Genomic DNA, 19,085 nt, shown 5'->3' with positions numbered 1-19,085 from the left:
CAGCTTGGTAGAACTGAAGTCATCCTTCCTTTCATGGCGTTACCCGTGATCTGGGAACCATCTGAGCGTAACCAGTTCATTATGCCCTCCCGAAAGGCTTAGTACGTTTGTAGGACACATAGTTCCATATCAAATTCTTTCAGAGACGGACTGCATTTTTTCAGGTTTGCATGAGGTTTGAACGACTTGACTCTTGATCCACAATGAGATCTTTTTACTACCATAGTAATAATCAACTCGGTTAAGCATCGGATGAAATGCAATTCAGCCCAACTGCTGTACATCTGCTGAAAGCAGATCCTGGTCTTGCAATAGACTTGGAGTAAAGAGAAAATACAAGGTCATCAAAAGCACCTCAAGTCAGCTTTTTATGTTAAATTTCAGTAAAGAACAAGGATCATAATGAGATGCTCTTCATTGGAGAGATAACTTATCTATTTGTATTTAATCAAGAATTCAGTATTCCTGTGTTACTGAATAAATGGAGGTATGAAACGTCAGGCCTCCGGCTTGAAGCCTTCTGAATAGACACAGTTTTGGAGATCCGAAACGCAGATGTTCTCAACTCAAAGGTGACCTTGTTCCACAATGCTGATTGGAAAAAAATGGAGAGCAGTGATTTTCTGCTGTGTTCATTCTCTCCACAACCTTTCTGCTTTGCTCGTGATGTAGACAGAAGTTTATTTTCTTCTTCTCACAATTTATTTCAATGATCACCTTTATTTTCTTGACAAAGCTGATTTAGGAATGCAATTCTGGTCCTGCTTTCAATTGAGTAAGATTAAGAACAAGATGAAGCTCCATTTTCAGCGTTTTAGAGAGGGAGCTCCAGAACTGTAGAGTCAAAGGGAAAGCATTTTCTCTGTATCTACTAATGTAAAGGTAACTCCTAACAGCTACAGTACCCCGCACAGATGTTTTCAACTCGGAGGGCTTGGGGGATTATTTGACCATTTCTACACAAGGAAAAAAATGCTGGAATAAATGTTTCTTCTATTTTTTCCCCACACCAGTGAAGGCTGGCTAGCCTTGACAGGCAATCAAAGTTTCCCACCAGATGATCTGTTATTTAGTTATCAACTTGCTATAACTCAAAATAGTTTGACATGAGCAGTGTCCACCTTTTTGTAGTGGGAGTTCCAGATAAATAAAAGAGAATCACGTTTAATGGGAGCTCTATATCTCACTTATTTGTATCTCATTCTAAAGGGAAAGTTAAAGGACAAACAGAGACAACAGAGAACCTAAATGTATTTTGCATTGTGAATGATACACTGGAAGGTCTCTCAGTGCCAAACACGATTCCTAAGGAGCACTCAGGCAGACCACCACACTATTACTGTGCTTTGGTAGCAGGCGCATTTTCCACCATACCTGGTATCTTGTTCAAGTTTAACAGTAGAAACGCATGAGAAGTATTAAATTGCCCTTGAATAATGAGGGACAGAGGACAGCTACGATAAGCTTCATTCTCTGCAGAACCGTAATTTTGGTGTAACAGGATTCACTTGAACTCCCTGAAAATACACAGGGCAGTCCAACATTTGGGCTTAAATTAAGATAAATTTCTTTGGAGGTCCTGGAAATTACAGCTATAGACCTCCACCGGCCTCTGAACATGAAAATTAAATATAATTCACAGGAACATGACATCAGGAACAGTGTAGCCAGCAGGACCAGGGAAGTGATTGTCTCCCTGTACTCGGCGCCGGTGAGGCTGCACCTCGAACACTGTGTTCAGTTTTGGGCCCCTCACTATGAGAAAGACATGGAGGTGCTGGAGTGTGTCCAAAGAAGGGCAACGAAGCTGGTGAAGGGGCTGGAGCACAGACCTTATGAGGAGCGACTGAGGGAGCCGGGGTTATTCAGTCTGGAGAAGAGGAGGCTCAGGGGAGACCTTACTGCTCTCTACAACCACCTGAAAGGAGGTTGTAGTGAGGCGGGGATCCATCTCTTCTCCAGAATAACTACCGATAGAATAAGAAGAAATGGCCTCCAGTTGCGCCATGGGAGGTTCAGGTTAGATATTAGGAAGAATTTCTAGGCGGCTGGAGTAGTGAAGCATTGGGACAGGCTGCTCAGGGAAGTGGTGGAGTCACTGTCCCTGGCAGCGTTCAAGAAACGAGTAGATGAGGCACTTGGGGACATGGTTTAGCAGACAAGGTATCGAAGGGTTTACGGTTGGACTCAATGATCTTGAAGGTCTTTTCCAACCATAATGATTCTACGATTCACAGAAGGAATAATAGCAAAGATCACCACGTGCTTAAAATGGTGCAGATTCATTAAGACTTTTTTTTTTTTTTGCAAACTGCATTCGTTTCATATTGAATGTTGCATTTTTTCTTCCTACAGAAATATTTCAAAAACCTTTCAATACTCTTTTCTATTTTGTTTCCTTATGGTTTATTTAACTAATACTTTATGTTATGCAACATTCTCAGAAAAAATAGGTACAAAAAGAAAATAAAATCCTGAGCAATATAAATCAAAGTAGTTCTACATATTTCAATCTAAATACTGACTTTTTTAACATGCACCCTTAAATCTTCTAACAGTTAGTATCTAGTGTTTCCTTAATAACTATTTGGACAGTCACATTAGTACTTGATTTTTAGGTCAGCACAACAGCATAAAATATTTATTTTCAATTTGAATGAGATACCTGTGGAATACTGTCCTAAATAAATGTAATAAAATATTAAATCACTTAAAACCAGAATTAATCTAAGAAAAGCTGCTAGATTAATAATTTGACAGTTATAAAATGCTGCAATTTGTTGTTCATGCATGTTTTAGAATTTAATTTTTTTAAATGACTAATTAAGTGATAGAGGATTTTATGAGTCAACTTGCTCTGAGTCTCTTTACAAAATCCACCTACCGTCCCTACAGTAAAATTACAATATTCTGTGGGGCTATTTTCTTTTCTTGCTGCTCTTATAAACTTATAAAGTCTAATCCTTAAGCAAGAAATATGAGGTACAGAGGATTTCTAGAGCAAACAGAATTAGCTCTGCGAGGTCTAACTGCATTAATTATCTCTTGTCATCCCTTCCTTATTGCTGCCCATCCTGGGCACTTTTCAGTCCATTCCTGGATGCAGTGTATATTATGAGATGAGTAGCAAGGTGGCTTCCTATTTATCTCCAGACGATAACATTCTGGATCTGCTCAGTCCAGAATAGTTTCCTGTTATAAAAGATATTTCCTTGCTTCTTGCAGACACCCAGAATGATCCCAAAAGAGTATAAAAAAAAATCTTTACTTCAGCCTGGGCGTTTGTTCTGAATTTGTATTAAAAGAAATACAAAACTTAAATAGAAAGGTTTATTCCTCCTATAGGTGATTGCTTTCTAAAAGTGAGCACTGGAATCAAATTAGGAAAAAAAATTGCTTGAAACCTATTGTTCAAACACAAAACTACTATACTACTATAAATGTAACATTCTTATTCCCCAAATAAATTATTGGGTGATTATTCCAGATTTCTGCACACTTATAAAGGCAGTTCTACAAGGGGTTTCCCAGATCAGAAATGATATCTTGAGCCTTTTTTTTTTTTTTTTTAGAGAAGTAAAAATCATTAACATAGTGTTATTTTTTCCTCAAAAATGTAGGCTTGCAATGATTTTTTTTCTTTTTCTTTTTTTTTTTTGACTTAGTGCACCTTCAACAATTTTGATGGAAGGGGACATTTGACTAAAGTTGCATAAAATTTCCCATTACATATTTTCTAGGTCAAACTGTTCTCATGAACCGAAAGAAGAAATGCTTACTCTATTAATGCTAGCAGAGTTTTCAGCAGTCTGGTTATATTTGACAGCCTGAAATCAGTGGAATTACCTGTCCAAGATACTGCTTTGAAGATGTGAGCTGGCCTGAATACTAACTCTGGTTTAATCTTATTGCTCTCTGGGCATCAAATAAGTGTTAAACAACACTAACCTTAGTTTAATCTTATTGCTGTCTTGGTATCAAGCATAAGCAGGCCATGCTAAGAGGTGCACCTACACAGAAGGTAGCTTCTGGTTTGCACTGCATGCATTTATTCCCACATTTATCTTAGTGACTCTCCAAAAGACAAAAAAAAGAAAAAAAAAGATCAATACTAATATACTGGACCAATTCAATATTTTTCTCCAGAATATCTTGCTTAGTGTGCTGCTCACACACCCTGAAAGAACGTGTGGGAAGCCATCAATGCTGAGATCATGAAAAGTCTTTTCCTTAACTCAGCTCCACCTTTGGAAAATCCGTATCAGCACTAAAGAAACGAGAGCACTCAAGCACAAGCCAAACTTACTAAAGAAGCCACCACAGCTATGCAGTTCTCCAGCAAGACTGCAACAAACGTACAAGCCCATGACTATGCACTGAGGGCTCCTGGAACCTCAGAGCTTGTGGTAAAGAGCTCTTACTTCCTAAAGAAATAATGCTTGTTGTGCACTGAAAATCCTGCTCCTCTAAACCACCGCAAGAAGGACACTCACAAATCACTGAATTCTCTAAAGAATCTTGGCAAGAATGTCTAAGCCATAAGCAACTACAGAACAAAGAAAAGTAAAGCTTTTCCTATGTTGGAAACAATAGTCGATTTAAAAAATTTAAGATAATTCTCATACGTATGTAGGTGCTTATAAAAGAAATAGCAGGCTACATCCAATGGAAACACCTCAGTGCTTTACAAGACTTGAGCAATCCCAAAGAAATGAAGCACAAATTTGAAGTTTCCATTCAATGTTAATAGCTCAGTTTCAGAAATTAGAATTAAGATATTAAAAGACAACAGCAACACGTCTCACCAAGTGAAAAAAAACTAACTTCCATTAAAGAAAAGTATCTAGAAACCACGATTTTTAGCTAAAATAAAAACAGCAGTCATCCTTAGATTCTGACGTCCTTGGAAGAGGTGCATACGTGTTTATAAAATTTATGCCATGGCGTAGTTTGCATATAATCCTTTTAAACAATTTTGAACCATAATAAGTTCGAAATACGAAAATAATTATTTATATTTTATTATTACACAACATTTGAAAGAGGATACTGAATTCCTGTCTAAAATATTTTAAATTAATCCTAGAACCAAGATTCTATCACTGCTTTAACTAAAAAAGATTATAGGGTGTATAATCACCCACATAAGGTGACAAACTGATAAATCCTAAACAGTTGGACAGGATGTTCCCAAACACATGCTTGCCACTAAATTTTATTCCTAGCTCATGAAAGAATCAACCACATATTTCTTCCTTTTGAATTTGATGTAGGTAGGATTAAAATAAAACAGCCTAGGTTACTACCTAGGTTATTAAAAGTTAGTGCAGAGATTTCTCTTACCAAGTTAACAACATACTGCGCAGGCTTTAATAAAACCATACGCTCATAAGCCAAGGCTAAAAAAGATGTTTGCAGGCAGGAGGTAGAGCAAACAAAGTCTTACTGAAGAGACAAATCCAGCGCAGAGTATCAGTGACGTTTGGACCATTTTGTGTTTCTCCCTAGGGAGTTATCCCATGCAAGACAAGACAGACCGTAGTCATGTCCAAGTTGTTACACAGTCGTTACTGGCATTGAATCTGCAGGCAGCAATCAATGAAATGCAAACCTGTTCAATATGTATTGGCAGGTGCTATTCATTTTAGTCTAAAGTGAACAGAAAAATAATAATAAAAAAAGGCATGCAGAGAAGATGCCACTCTTAACTCCATCCAGATGAGTCGAAATTCAGCTAAAATAGAAATGCTTGTTGAATTCTTCACAGCTATACGAAGTATCTGCACTCATTGCTAAGATCCATTCCTCACATCATTTATGTGGATAGAAAGAGATTTGTACAGAAAAGTAAAATTTGAGAAGCCAACATCTATTACATTTTAAATTTGCACAGCCAGGGCATCACAGTTATTACCCCTCTGAAACACAATTTTGATGAATTCCAAAAGGAACAGTCAACAAAGGAACATGAAAAATACCTTTTTACGTAAAGAGAGGAAAGTTGTATTAAAAAAAAAAAACATATCCTATTAAAGCAACAGCTTGTGGAAAAATAGTGCTAGAAAAGCAAACCGTGGCATTTCCACATGATGTGTGTGTGTAGGATATGTTATGTAATGGAGTTTGAATTCTATTTGCATTGAGGGCAGAGATAGTAAATGATGTTCAGATTTCCTCATAGCCATAGCTACCAAAGAGGTCGGTGCTTCATAAAAACAAACATTTACGGGTCTGAAAGTCTTCACCCAATAAGGAATTGAGAAAAAAAAACTCACTTTATAATCTAACAGCTGCTAAATGACTCATTTAAGCTCTTTTTTACTACTTCTAAAAAACGTATTTGTGACTGCTGTATATTAGCATAGTGAGATGTTTCGAGGCTTATTCAATCCAACTATATTATTTGGGAAAGATGCCATGTATTTTTGTAAAAGGGACTTTTTAATATGAAATGGAGAAAATCAAGTAGAGTAGGTGCAAGAATATTTTACAGATTCATGCAAATCACCCTGATGGATTATAAATGAGATGTGTGTATATGTGTGCATAAATATAAAATATAAAAATGATTTAACTGAGGCTGCTGTATGCAGCAAACTGTGGCCTTGGGAAAGAACCATGTCAAAAGCCATTTGATGCTGCTCAGCCAGGCACATATAAAGGCACATTGCACCAATAATATTTGACAACGCTGGCTGTGCTTTTTCTGCTTCAGTAGTTAGCTTGTCCGAATTCCAGACAAAGCAACACACAAATAGTTTATAAGGAGCTACACTGTCAGCATCGTGCTTTCAAAGCAATGACCAGACTGGTTCCTAATAAACATACTTCATATTCCAGGTTTAAGCTGATGAAATAATGGGAAGGAGAAATCTACTAGCCTCAGGTCATCAAAAAGTCATCTTTTGAAAACAAAATTACCCAGCAGTTAGCTTGACATTCAACTTTGATCTCCAATAAGCACTTATTTTCCTTCAATTGTGCTTCCAAGGCACTTATTTTTTTTCCCAAGCAACTATTAAGCATAGCTCCTGCATCTGACTAGAATTTTGAATAAATATGTCTCATATTTCAATTTGAAAAGTAGGTATGTCTAAAAACACAATTTTTGAAGTTGCAGTTTTCCTCAACAGTTGGTAGGGTAAAACTATGGAGTTATGTATCAACATACTAAGAGAGCATCAAACATGAATAATTTTTTCTACGCTGTGATTACTATGCCTTATGGGAGTGATCCATGCACAGGCAGTCAGGAAGGAAGGGACCGTATCGTTCCACTAGTCACACAGCCACAGCTGTGGATCACCCTTCTTCTCAATCAAACGACTTACTTTTGTCCTCAGGCTATTGCCAGAGCAGAGATGGGTTCACACACTTCCCATTTGCTTCCCTCCAACACTGGAGTTGGTGGAAGGGCATGGAGACACGTGGATACTTGACCAGAGCCCAAGGCCAGACGCACAATCCATCCATCCATCCATCCATCCATCCATCCATCCATCCATCCATCCATCCATCCATCCACCCAACTCTTTGGTCTGGCGGGGAAGCCCATCCAGGAGACCAGAGCCCTCCACTCTAGGCTAAGCTCTCTCTGAACGTCAACGCGCAGCCAGGCAGCTCTCATGTCCCTTTGAGAAACTTTGAACTTTACAAAGCTTATCTGACTAAGCACTCAGCTGGAAAAATAAAAGATACGAAAGTTGGCATCCAGTGTTAGCAGCTCCCCACAGTGGCCCATTATTTATTACTGCCAGCATTTGTGCATGCTTTGTGGGTATGAATGTTTGGAAAGAACAATTCATCTGCAAGGAAGATCTAAGTGAGTGATGCTTCATTCCTGTTTTCTTTTGCCCTTTCCTCCATTAGCAGGTTCTAGTGGACTGCTCAGGATGAGAGGAGGGAGGGAGGAAAAGCTAGAGAAGAACAAACTTTTTCTCCCAATGTGATAGTGAGAGATCCTTACACAGCTTCTTTCCACCTTTTCTGTTCCACCTCTTGGGAATCCTGTTCTGTTCCTTTTACCCTTCAACTCCAAAGAAGAAAGACAACTCTCAAATCCAGAGTCCAAAGAAAACCTCTCTTCCTGTGCTAGCTCTGGCTAATATATGTGGAATCAAATACTGCCCAGCTGGATTTCATTGACCTTCATGCTGTTTGTCAAATTTTACATTTTATTTCCCTCTCGCTTGCTGCTCATCTTTCCTTCACACATGGCCAGCACTGGCTCTCTACCCTCTTTTGGAAGCTATCCCTTTACCAAGACGTTTTTGAAAGGGAAAGATAAGCTCCCAGTGGAAGCAACAGGAAGTTGCATCTTCTTTCCTTTTCTGCGGTGCTAAATGCAGTGTCTTCAAACCTGCTGCCTAATAACTTATACTTAAAACTATGGGCATTAAGCTACTGTATTGTTTCCTTTCAAATTGTTCCCAGGAATTTTGTATGAAAACAACATCACATGCTTAATGCTACTGCAAATCCCTAGAAAGTAATATTCAGTCCGATCTTCACTTTCATGCAAATAAAGCTCTTATTCCAGGAATTGTGAATCTTGCACATGAAGCAGGGTTATAAAATCTGAGCTCAGCTTCTTCCCCCACGTTCTAACCACCCTCACCATGACCACAAAGCTGTATGAATGAACAAACTTGGGCTTCTGCTGACTACACTGGTGTATGACAGCAGCTGGGGGCTTACAGTGTTTCTGGAGATGATTGTTTGGTAAAATTCTTCCAGCTGCAGTGAGGTGCAGAGAGAACAGATGTTTGGCTCACAAATGTTTACATACATGGCAAGATTATTTCTGTTGCGCAGCTTTTCCTATTGCAATGACATGAAAAACTATGCAGGAGAAGGGAGTAGCAGGGAGGAGCAAAAGAGCAGGATGAGATCACACAGTGTACCCAAAAGCTGAAATCATGTATTATTTGGGGGAAGCAAGGAAATATATCTAACCTCTGCCCAAGTGATTTTTGCTCTCCATTTGGCTGGTATTATCCTGTCTCTAAGTTAAAATTGTATCCTGACTGACAGCGCAGCGTCCTTGTGTGTGCTGGCTGAGGACAGGCCGTCCTTCCAGACAGCCACGAAGAGCACACTCCAACAGTTCTCCCTCCCCGCTCCACTGGCACATATGGCAACTGCGATGCAGGGCTTAAATGAGAAGATAAAGCAAAAATGAAACCGCCGCACCGATTAAGTGCTTGGAGTTTTAGAAATACATGGAGCTATTAATTTTCCTTAGTTAGAGAGCCCTTATTCAAAGATAAGCTAACATCACTATGCCAAATGGCCAAAACTGACGTGCAGCTTTTCATTTTTAAAACGATTCTTTTGACAAGTCAGACAACTCACAACAGTTTTTCTTCCCTAAGAATTAGAGCACAAAAGGGAACTGGAGGGGCTAATGCAAGGCGCAAAATGTTGTCGGCTGTTTCCAGGCTGATACTGAGCCTCTTCACTTCCAACCATCCCCTGCTCTGTAAACACCTCAATCTGCAGTTTTGTCACCCCCTACTATTCTAAGCCCAGTTTTTGTACTCCTTTAAGGGCTTAACTCAGGAAATTCCAAATATATATATACATATTTCTTTTCTTAATCAATTCCGAAGTCATGCCTATTTAGATTTACTTGTACATGGTCTTTGACACCTTATTATCCAAGCCTCCAATACAATTACCACTGTGACATGACGTATTTCAAGTTGTTTTATAATTAATCCTGTTTTATTTTTGAAAATTCAGAACTGAGAATAGCATGGTATTATAATAGATTCACAATGTCCAGTTTTTATGCAAAAAGACACTGCAACAGAGACTCATTGAAACACAAATTATTACACATTAAATCATAATTTATTCTCTTCCAATATACAAAGAAGAAAAAAATCACAGATACGGACTCCAACACTCTTGTCTCAGCATTAAAATACTAACAGAAACATGCCACAGACAATAGTGCATGTAAGATGTAAACCAAGCATTTGGGTGCTTATGGAGACAATAAAGAGCTTTCCAGAACACACTTCAACAGAATGGTGAATTTTCCCAGAGAACATCTGGAAAATAAAAGGAAAAAAAGTGTGTCTTCATTTTAGCTAGAGAAGGTGGTCAGATCTGTCATTTTAAAAAGTTTTTCCTGAATTCAGCCTGATCAAGAGACCCATCAGACAGTGCTGTGACCCCTATTACCTGCATGTTCACTTGCTCTCTTCCTTTCCTCCACTACTCCTCTGATGTTCAGTGAAAGTCATTTTCTGTTGAGCCAATATTGGCCCAGAAGTGCTAAATATTAGTTAGGTTGGCATGAATCTTTTCAGCTCCGGACTGGATGATATTGGCAGACCTCTGTGAGAAAGCTTGCACATCACCGTAGCAAAGTGTTCCAACTTCAACTAGTAACACTAAGCTCTGAGTTTCAGCTCATTAAATTCACTCCTCTCTTTCACAATTAAAAAATTGTAAGTGTAAAAATAGGAGCATTTGAGTAGATCATCTATCAGTATATTAAATGCATTTTTGCATTCATTTGCAATTCTATATTTGACCTTGATATTTTCCAAGGTTCTGACAATCAAAACAGCAACAGTTTGCTGTAAACATGTACCAAACAGATTTTTTCCAGAGAAAGGAAGACAGCACAATATTAAATGAGTTTTTGAAAACAGGCTTAAATTCTTCAATAGAAGTAAACTGTCACTTAATGAAAGTCTAACAAATACTTCATTTATCCTTCCATGGCAGTCATTTAAATCTCAGCACAATACAGCAGTATTAGAACCCGTAATTGAATTTTTTCTTCCTTTGTCCTCCAGCTTAATGAGTATGATTTATATACTGATTTTTATAAAGGAGTAGATTTAGAAGTTTACTTTGAAAGATATTTATCTCCAATTCCTTTTGAATTTTATCATATGAAGTAATGCAGACAAAATTATTTTAAATACTATGTGATAAGCAATAACCTCAGGCTCATTCTTTAAGAGCTGTCAGTACTTCTGATTCTGAGGCTCGATTTATGCAGCCAAATGTATTTGGACTGAAATATCAACATGGTATATATATCTTTCTTGTATGGAATTAAAAGTAAGGTGAAAAAGGAAAAAGATATTTGAGGGCAAAAAAAATCTTTCTAGAAGGTTTCTAGAAGGTTCACCCTGGCACCAGAAATGTGCCAATTTATGTGAAGTGACTAAACTTAACTAAACAATGAGCCTGCTCATCTAGGTGCAGACTAGAGATGAGCAGGAACATCTGCATCACTTTTTTCCCTAAAGAACGAGAAAACAAGAGGAGTATCTCTAGGATGGTATATGTAAGAACCCAGGGTGTGAATGCAATACATGCTATAAAAAGATGAAGCATTCTGCACATCTCAAGATGGTGAAAGTCTTGTGCTCACTGAACACACATGAAAGGAAGAGACGGTCCGATGCCTAACGTCGTCATGCCTTACCGCCCATAAAATGGAACTAATGCCTCTTCTTTTTACATGGGTGTTTCAAAGTTTCTGAGCATCTGTGCACTATAGCATTACACCTACTGCATAGTATTGTTGTATTAAGTATCACAGATAAAACCACAGGAAGAATAATCTTGTCTTGAGAGGATTTGAATAACACATGGTAAATATCCCACTAAAAAAAGGATAAAACTAACATATGAACACTCTCCATTTTGCTCATATTTTAGAATGCTTTGCCTCATTCAGTTTAGTATATGATCATACAACTAAAGTTGCATATGCTAAAGCCAGTGGAAAGGCCTCTCTATTTCTAACAATTCCTGGCTTTTAAATGTTTGAGTTAAAAACAGCACTGTTTTTAGTCTATGTATGAATTATATGCATATATGATGATACTGCATTGTGGTAACATTAAATGAATCCTATGAAAAATACATGAAAAATTTGTTAGATGCTTTTTCCTGATAAATTATTTGCAATCCAGACTTTGGCTTTTGGCCATTAAATATTGAAGAACTGCTTCTTCTTTTAGTATCCTGATTACTGCATAGGAATAGGTCATTATTTTGGAGTTTTAATGTCAAAACTTTGGAGAAGCATAAAAGTAGTATTCTCATGGGCATGCACCTCTATGTATTAAGATACATAAATGTATATACACATGCACATTTTCACATACAGGTGTGATAAAACTTTCATAAGTAAAGTTCATTAACTTGTCTCCAGCAGGTCGAGGGAGGGGATCCCGCCCCTCTACTCAACCCTGGTGAGGCCACATCTGGAGTACTGTGTCCAGCTCTGGGCTCCACACTACAAGAGGGATGTGGAGCTGCTGGAGAGAGTCCAGCACAGGGCTACAAGGATGATCAGGGGCCTGGAACATCTGCCCTATGAGGAGAGGCTGAGGGAGCTGGGCCTGTTCAGCCTGGAGAAGAGAAGGCTGAGAGGGGATCTGATCAGTGTCTATAAGTACCTCAGGGGAGGGAGTGAGGAGGATGGTGCTGACCTCTTTTCACTGGTGGCCACCCACAGAACTAGAAGAATAGGCCAGAAACTGAAGCATCAAAAGTTCCACAGGAACTTAAAGAAAATTTTCTTGACAGTGAGGGTGACAGAGCACTGGAACAGGCTGCCCAGAGAGGTTGTGGAGTCTCCTTCTCTGGAGATCTCCAAAACCCGCTTGGACGCAGTCCTGTGCCACGTGCTCTAGGTGACCCTGCATGTGCAGGGGGGTTGGACTAGACGACCTCTAGAGGTCCCTTCCAGCCTTAAGCATTCTATAATTCTTCTTTCTTTTTCAGTCACAATTTTATGTTAATATATCCCACTATTACACAAGGTTCACTTCCACAAGAACAAAATTCAGATTTAATTCTTTTCCTAGAAAAAGCGTTTCTAAACACCAAATCTTTTTACACAGAATTGAAAATGTGCCATATACTGTATTTTGGCATCTCTGTTAAAATCCTCATAGCCTCTTATCAAGAATGTTCATTGGACGCAAGGAGAAATGAAATCTAAAATAATGAAAATGTTGTTTATAATAATTCAGATAACAGTTTGAATGATCAATAGAACTTTACTTGCTACTGCAGTCTGTTATGGCATGTTTCTAATGTCATTGCAGAATTCAAAATAAATATTAAGAAATACTGCATCAGGAAGAATATTTCGCTAAAAACTTTTTTCTCACCTGTACTGGTGGCCTTTTCATATTCATGGTATATTCACTAATTTTCCATTGTACCTTGTTTCTTCTCACATATAAAGGATAACACTAAGTTCCAGTGAAACAGGTTATGACAGCATAGAACTCAATTGCCTTATTTTTAGGTAATACTGAAAACCATATACACCAATCATTTTGGAGACTGTTCCATGTGTTCTTTCAACTGCAACAGTTATTGCATGAGATGATTATTATTTTATTTATTCAGATGTATGCATATTAAGTTGAAGGCTAGGTTTTCCAAACCATTAAAAATCTATTGATTTATAACCCATTAGCTCATTTTAAACATGCAATTTGTCCAAGTATAACTTCAATCTAAACAACTCTAAATTGAATCATGGACATTTAATCAAATGGCTCTAAAAGAATATTATGTTTCTTCCTTGAGTCTTTTGAAACTGAATTGGCCCAAGTCTACAAATTCTGAATTCCTTGACTGATGCATTACAGTGGTGGTTGAAAAAATAAGAGGAGTTTTACAATCACTTGAGTTTTCCTGTTACATACAAACAAACAACAGTTATGCTCCATCAACAAACTTAGAGGAGACCTTAGCTACTCTTATTTCCAAGGTAAAAAGAAGAAAAAATTACTGATAGAACAGACTACAAAAAGAATTTACAGTAGAGCAAGGTTGAACAATGCCTGCGCTTCACAAATTCAGTGGCATGTATAAGGGAACTGAGGTGGCAAGACAATTTTCATTTCAGCCTTCAAATTGACAAGTTGCAGTCAATCCAGTGCACTGACTATTTTGAAGTACAGTTCTGTTGCCTACTGTGGTGTATCATTTCATTTACCCAAGCTAGTTTTTGTTCTCTCAGCCTTACAGGCAGCAAGATTTTTTTGAGTAACCTCTGTGGAGGTCTGTAAACTAATTCTTATGCTCAGGAGAACTCTATCTCTTTTTCACTCATTTTTTTCTACAGCATCTGTAGGGGCAAAATGGCTAGGGTTATGCTGTGGTCCAAATGTGACTGGACAAAGAGAAGTAACAATAATAAACTGGAAAGAAAGATAGGACAGAAGGAGAAAATACTGAGAATAAAAGTATGGTAAAGGCATAAAGCAGACCAACAGGGAAAAGGGCAGAACATAAAGTGAATATTTGAAAGGAGGTCAGAAATTTACTAATTTACTTTAGTATGAAGAGGAGTAAAATGATGTAGAAAACCAAAGGGAGAATAGGAAAAGTAAAATGTAGTTTTTGAGTGGAGGCTGCCCTTCTCACCCTTTGAATCTAAGGATTACTAATAATTCAGCTAGTTCTACAAAAACATGAAAAGAGTGATGGCTTTTGACAGAGTAAAGATGACACATTCCCCTGACCAGAACTGACCCTAGTGTGGTCATTCTTATTATCCTTTGCTCAAACAACTGACATGACAGAAAAGCTTATAATCCGCTTTCAAGTTCATTAATATGACTAAAATCAAGACATGTCTTACATCTGTTTTTGCACTTTTTTGGAATTGAAGATTTCCAGACCAGTAAGGTACCTATTGGTGATAAGGAATTCTCATTTTTCTTGAATGGCAGGTTCAAATATATTCCTCATACTATGGGCCACATGTTGCATTTTGATTAAACAGCAGTTCAAAAAATCTGCAACAGTGTCTTTCTGAGGATGTGTTTTGGTGTGTTTTAGCAAGCAAACTGGAAAAGAAAAAAAACAATACTGTTTGTGAAATTATACTGACCTTGCTAAAACTCCGCCCAAATATACACTTTTAAAAACACAAGTATAATTCGTGATACTTGTATTTTGGGAAGATTTCTGAATTATATCTCCAAATCTGTTTCTGATTTTTATATCTCTTTCTATATTTCTATATCAAAATTTGGCATGACAGATTATCTATTTCATTATTGCTATTTCATGTAGTAATAACTAAGTCAACTGTATTTCCAGATCAGGATGGTTTTTATTTGTACATGACACAAGCACAGTGGGTGAATGAGAGACAATAATTACAGATTGACTCAGAGAGGTCCTGACTGTATATGAAGAAAAACATTTTTGCAAGGGAATAATTAAGCAGTAGAACAGGTTGCCCTGACATGCTGTACAACTTCCAGACATGGAGATCTTCCAGACACAGAGAATTGACAGGACAAAGTTTTGAATAACCTGGTCTGAATTTAGTGTTGACCCTGCTTTGCATGGGAGGATGGGTTAGGAGACATCCTGACGTCCACATCTCTTCTTAGATCTCTATCTTGCCAGCTCTCTGAGGAATGGGAGCTGCATTGCTACTCTTGGGATGGAGTTCCATGTTAGGATATGTTAGGAAATCCTAGGATAAAATAATACATTTCCTTAACACAATAATGGAAGAAAGTTACGAACCAGAAAGGGAGATTAATTACTTTGATTATACTTAATAAATGGCCTCCTTGACAACAAATTTCCTTAACTCCTTTTCTCTTAACTAGCTTGAGTTTCTCCTGTCAATTGAGAGGAAGTTTCTCTTGCTTCCTTTGCAAGAGATACCTACGTGCTGGTGTCAGCTCCCATTTTTGGGTGGAACAAGGAAAACATAGTTAAAACCTCCCAAATCTTCTGACATGCCACCTGAAGTCAGCATGTCATACCTACCACTCCATTCGCTTAAGAGGCTGCTTTCTTCACACCTACAACTGGCACTGCAACTTCACATCCTACCATAGTTAGTAAAATATTCCCTTCCTCCCCTGTTCTTTAGGGTATTTTTATAAGTGTGTCTACAGTATATTTCACCTAGAACATCCCTCGATTCAGTCGCTTTCTTGCTGTGAACTTCTAAGAACATACTGGTAAAAAAAAAAAAAAATCCCAAAAAAACAAAAACAAAATCACACCCACAACATTAAATCCATAATCCCTTTACTAATGTTGTAATTATTTTTCTCTTTGAATAAGATATAAATATTGAATATCATGCCTCACTAGGCAAAATGAGAAATAAGTATTGGGAATAAGTAATGTTTTCTTATCCATTAGTTTTATGGTGACTCATTGTGAAAATATCATCACATCTCATGGTAACGAGAAAGTTCGATTAGAAGATTTTCAGTAAAAAAATAAAACAAACACAGTACTTTGTGAAGATTTACTGTATTGCAGATCTATGTGCTATGCTGGAACCGAAGAGAATAATTAACCTAATTATAAACTGAAAAATTATCATACTGTAAAAATTAAAATTACACAAAATGATTAAAGAGAATATTTTATAGCAGGTATTAATTATGAAAATAATGATTTATTACCCTAAATATCCAAATGCCTTGATTAAAAAATAAAAAGATAAGAAAGGCAAACAGGAAGCCAGTAGGGCTAATATGAAATGACATATCTTGTTATTATCTTTGTTTTTCTAACAAATCATAAAGACACTGATGAAAACATAAAAACCACATTTCTAAATGAAATAATATCATTAGAATAGGACTCCTTACATATCTTTTCCTCTGAAACACTATTGAAAATCAGGGATCAGAAATGTCAAAATCTTCTCAAAATAGATATTCAGAATTATGAAAAATTTCAGTTTTAAGGCTATCTGTTTCAAGACAATGTAGGACAGCAACAAAAAAGTGTTGGAGTTAGAAAAACTTGGAAAACAATCTAATCTGTATATTTTTCACATCATGTCTATATGGTATTACAACTTTAATAATCATTTTATTCCTATTATTAACAAGATAAACTTGTACTTGTTATTAGTGGAGGAAAAAAAAAAAAAAAAAAAACAGTGGTCTCTTACCAGCCTAGGGCAGGCTAAGATGTTTTCTTCATCTTGGTTTCCATGATCTAAGTGATTTTAATAAAATTAGGTAGATAATAAAATAGATAATAAAAAAGGCACTGAGAGAAAAAGTCTTAAATGGGTAATAGATGCTAGTTAAGAAAACAAAATCTGTTTCTCTAAAGGCATCCATAGCTTACAGTAAAACTTGGGAGGTAAGAATAAACTGCGATGGTGAACTGATAAGATTATTCTAGAGAAACAGAATTATCTAACTTGAAATCTAATCTTAGTGAAGCCAATAAGCACAGTATGCATGGGCATAAAATATGTAGACTAACTTGAATTTGGAAGATAAAGTATGATGATTTACTTCTTACTAAGCTAATGGTAATTAACCTATGGATACTTATCTGCCCAGAAGAAGGCTTCAAAAAATCTGTATTTTTAACTGCATAATTATTTGCAAGTTACCATGGTAACTGGCATTAACCAAAACATCCTTCCAGTGCAGCTTTCAATTATACATATAAACTTCATCTCCTCTCCCCAAGCCCTTTCTTTCTTCCCCAAGCTTTGACATAAAATATTAATTTAGGTATAAAGAATGAATTTAACTTTTACCATAGAACAGAAAATAACAGTGCAGGCAATAAGAGTTGATCTTTTTCACAGCTGCCTGTTGCCCCCACTGAAATTGGGATAATTACATGCGGTCTAGAAAACAGCCCTACTATTTAGTGACCTTTCATATGGGGCTATTACATATTTTTACCAATTCTATTAAAGACCATTTTCCACTCTCTTTTATAGCCTGAAGTTTCAACAGACCATGAACATGCCCTACAACAAGCAGACTCTTAAAAATATAGTTGTAGGTTAAAAAAATAAAAAAAATGCCTTTTCAGGAATCACTTATAAAAGACTGCAGAAGGTGAGCATGTTGCATGGAGATATATATCTATTTATTTTGATTTGCACATTCAGTAGTTGAAACATCATCTTGGGACAAAATTCAAAGTGTCATATATATATATATATACATGCACTGCTTTGCACTCCTTCGGTAGTTCTGCTTAAGGTGCAATGCATCTGGAGAGGCCAAGTAGATACCCTAATGAAAAACATGTCAATGAGCTAGTCTCTTTTGCTAAATCATCCACCTAAAGAAATCCAGCAGCAGCTGACAGAGTGGTGAACCAAACGGAGTTAATTAAGAGAAGTGCTTTTTGCTGGGCTTCCTCAGACATCTACCTTTAATTAAAATGCTACAGAATTTACCTGGGTGGCTTGACAGCTAGGCTGGAATAAATGGGTGGCATTTGAGTACTTATATTTCAAAGGCATCACACGGTGCTTTGCGTGGGAGAGGCTCAGTCCCTGGGGAAAGGCCATCTCATGGGCTATCCTCAGGAACCTGTGGTTGGGCTGCTGCTTTGAGAAGCAGCGTTGCTGTAACCTGGGGGTGAGCTCATTGCTGGCCCTGGTGACAAGCGCTACTTATGGCAGGCACCACCTGAAGTTCTGGGTTTCCCAAACCGGCAGAAACGAAGATCCAGAAGCAGTAGGAGAGCACAGGAACAAACACATGGAGACAAGGAAAGATTCTGTGACTTCCTCCTATGGATATCATTGACATCTTTGGCAATTACCTAACTGTGGCACTAAGGCAGGGAAACCATTTGTAAAGCTTAGAGCACAGGGCACATGCTATCACCATGAAAAATTCTAGAAGCAAATTGCTCTTAGCCAAAGTATCTTTCACCATGGACTGGTGAAATGTGTGAAAATGAAAATTAGTGAAAGCGACCCCTATGCACTCATAGCGTTAGACTGTATTGATACTGACAAATATTAAATGCCATCTGCACATTCTAATACAATTCTTAAATAAAGAATAAAATACTAAGTGCAAAAAAGCAAATACAGAGTAGGGTGTGTAACACCAAAGAACAATGTAGCATTAAGCATACGCAAGTAGCAAAAGCAACAAAAAAGGGCAAATAAGCATAAAACAGAGAATAAAACCTCTATAACTGACTGTTCTTCTTTACTAGCAGCACTTACCTCGCTACAAGCCCCATCCTACCTAGCAACAACTGTTAACTACAGTGCAAATGTGCTTTATTCTCCACTCAGGGAAAGAAAATGCCTTGGA

General features: G+C 37.4%; 1 protein-coding gene across 2 annotated transcripts in view; it reads right to left on the bottom strand.

Moving 5' to 3' along the window:
* The window catches only part of SYT1 (synaptotagmin 1), a 213,157-nt gene that overhangs the window by 183,200 nt on the left and 10,872 nt on the right, over positions 1–19,085 (bottom strand). The window lies entirely within an intron of this gene.

This window comes from Tinamus guttatus, unplaced genomic scaffold, assembly GCF_059628265.1.
Source record: "Tinamus guttatus ecotype Peru unplaced genomic scaffold, ASM5962826v1 Tinamus_guttatus_pri_ptg000399l, whole genome shotgun sequence".
Lineage (NCBI taxonomy): Eukaryota > Metazoa > Chordata > Aves > Tinamiformes > Tinamidae > Tinamus > Tinamus guttatus.
The sequence above is the reverse complement of the archived record's forward strand: the minus strand, read 5'-3'. Positions and strand labels throughout refer to the sequence as shown.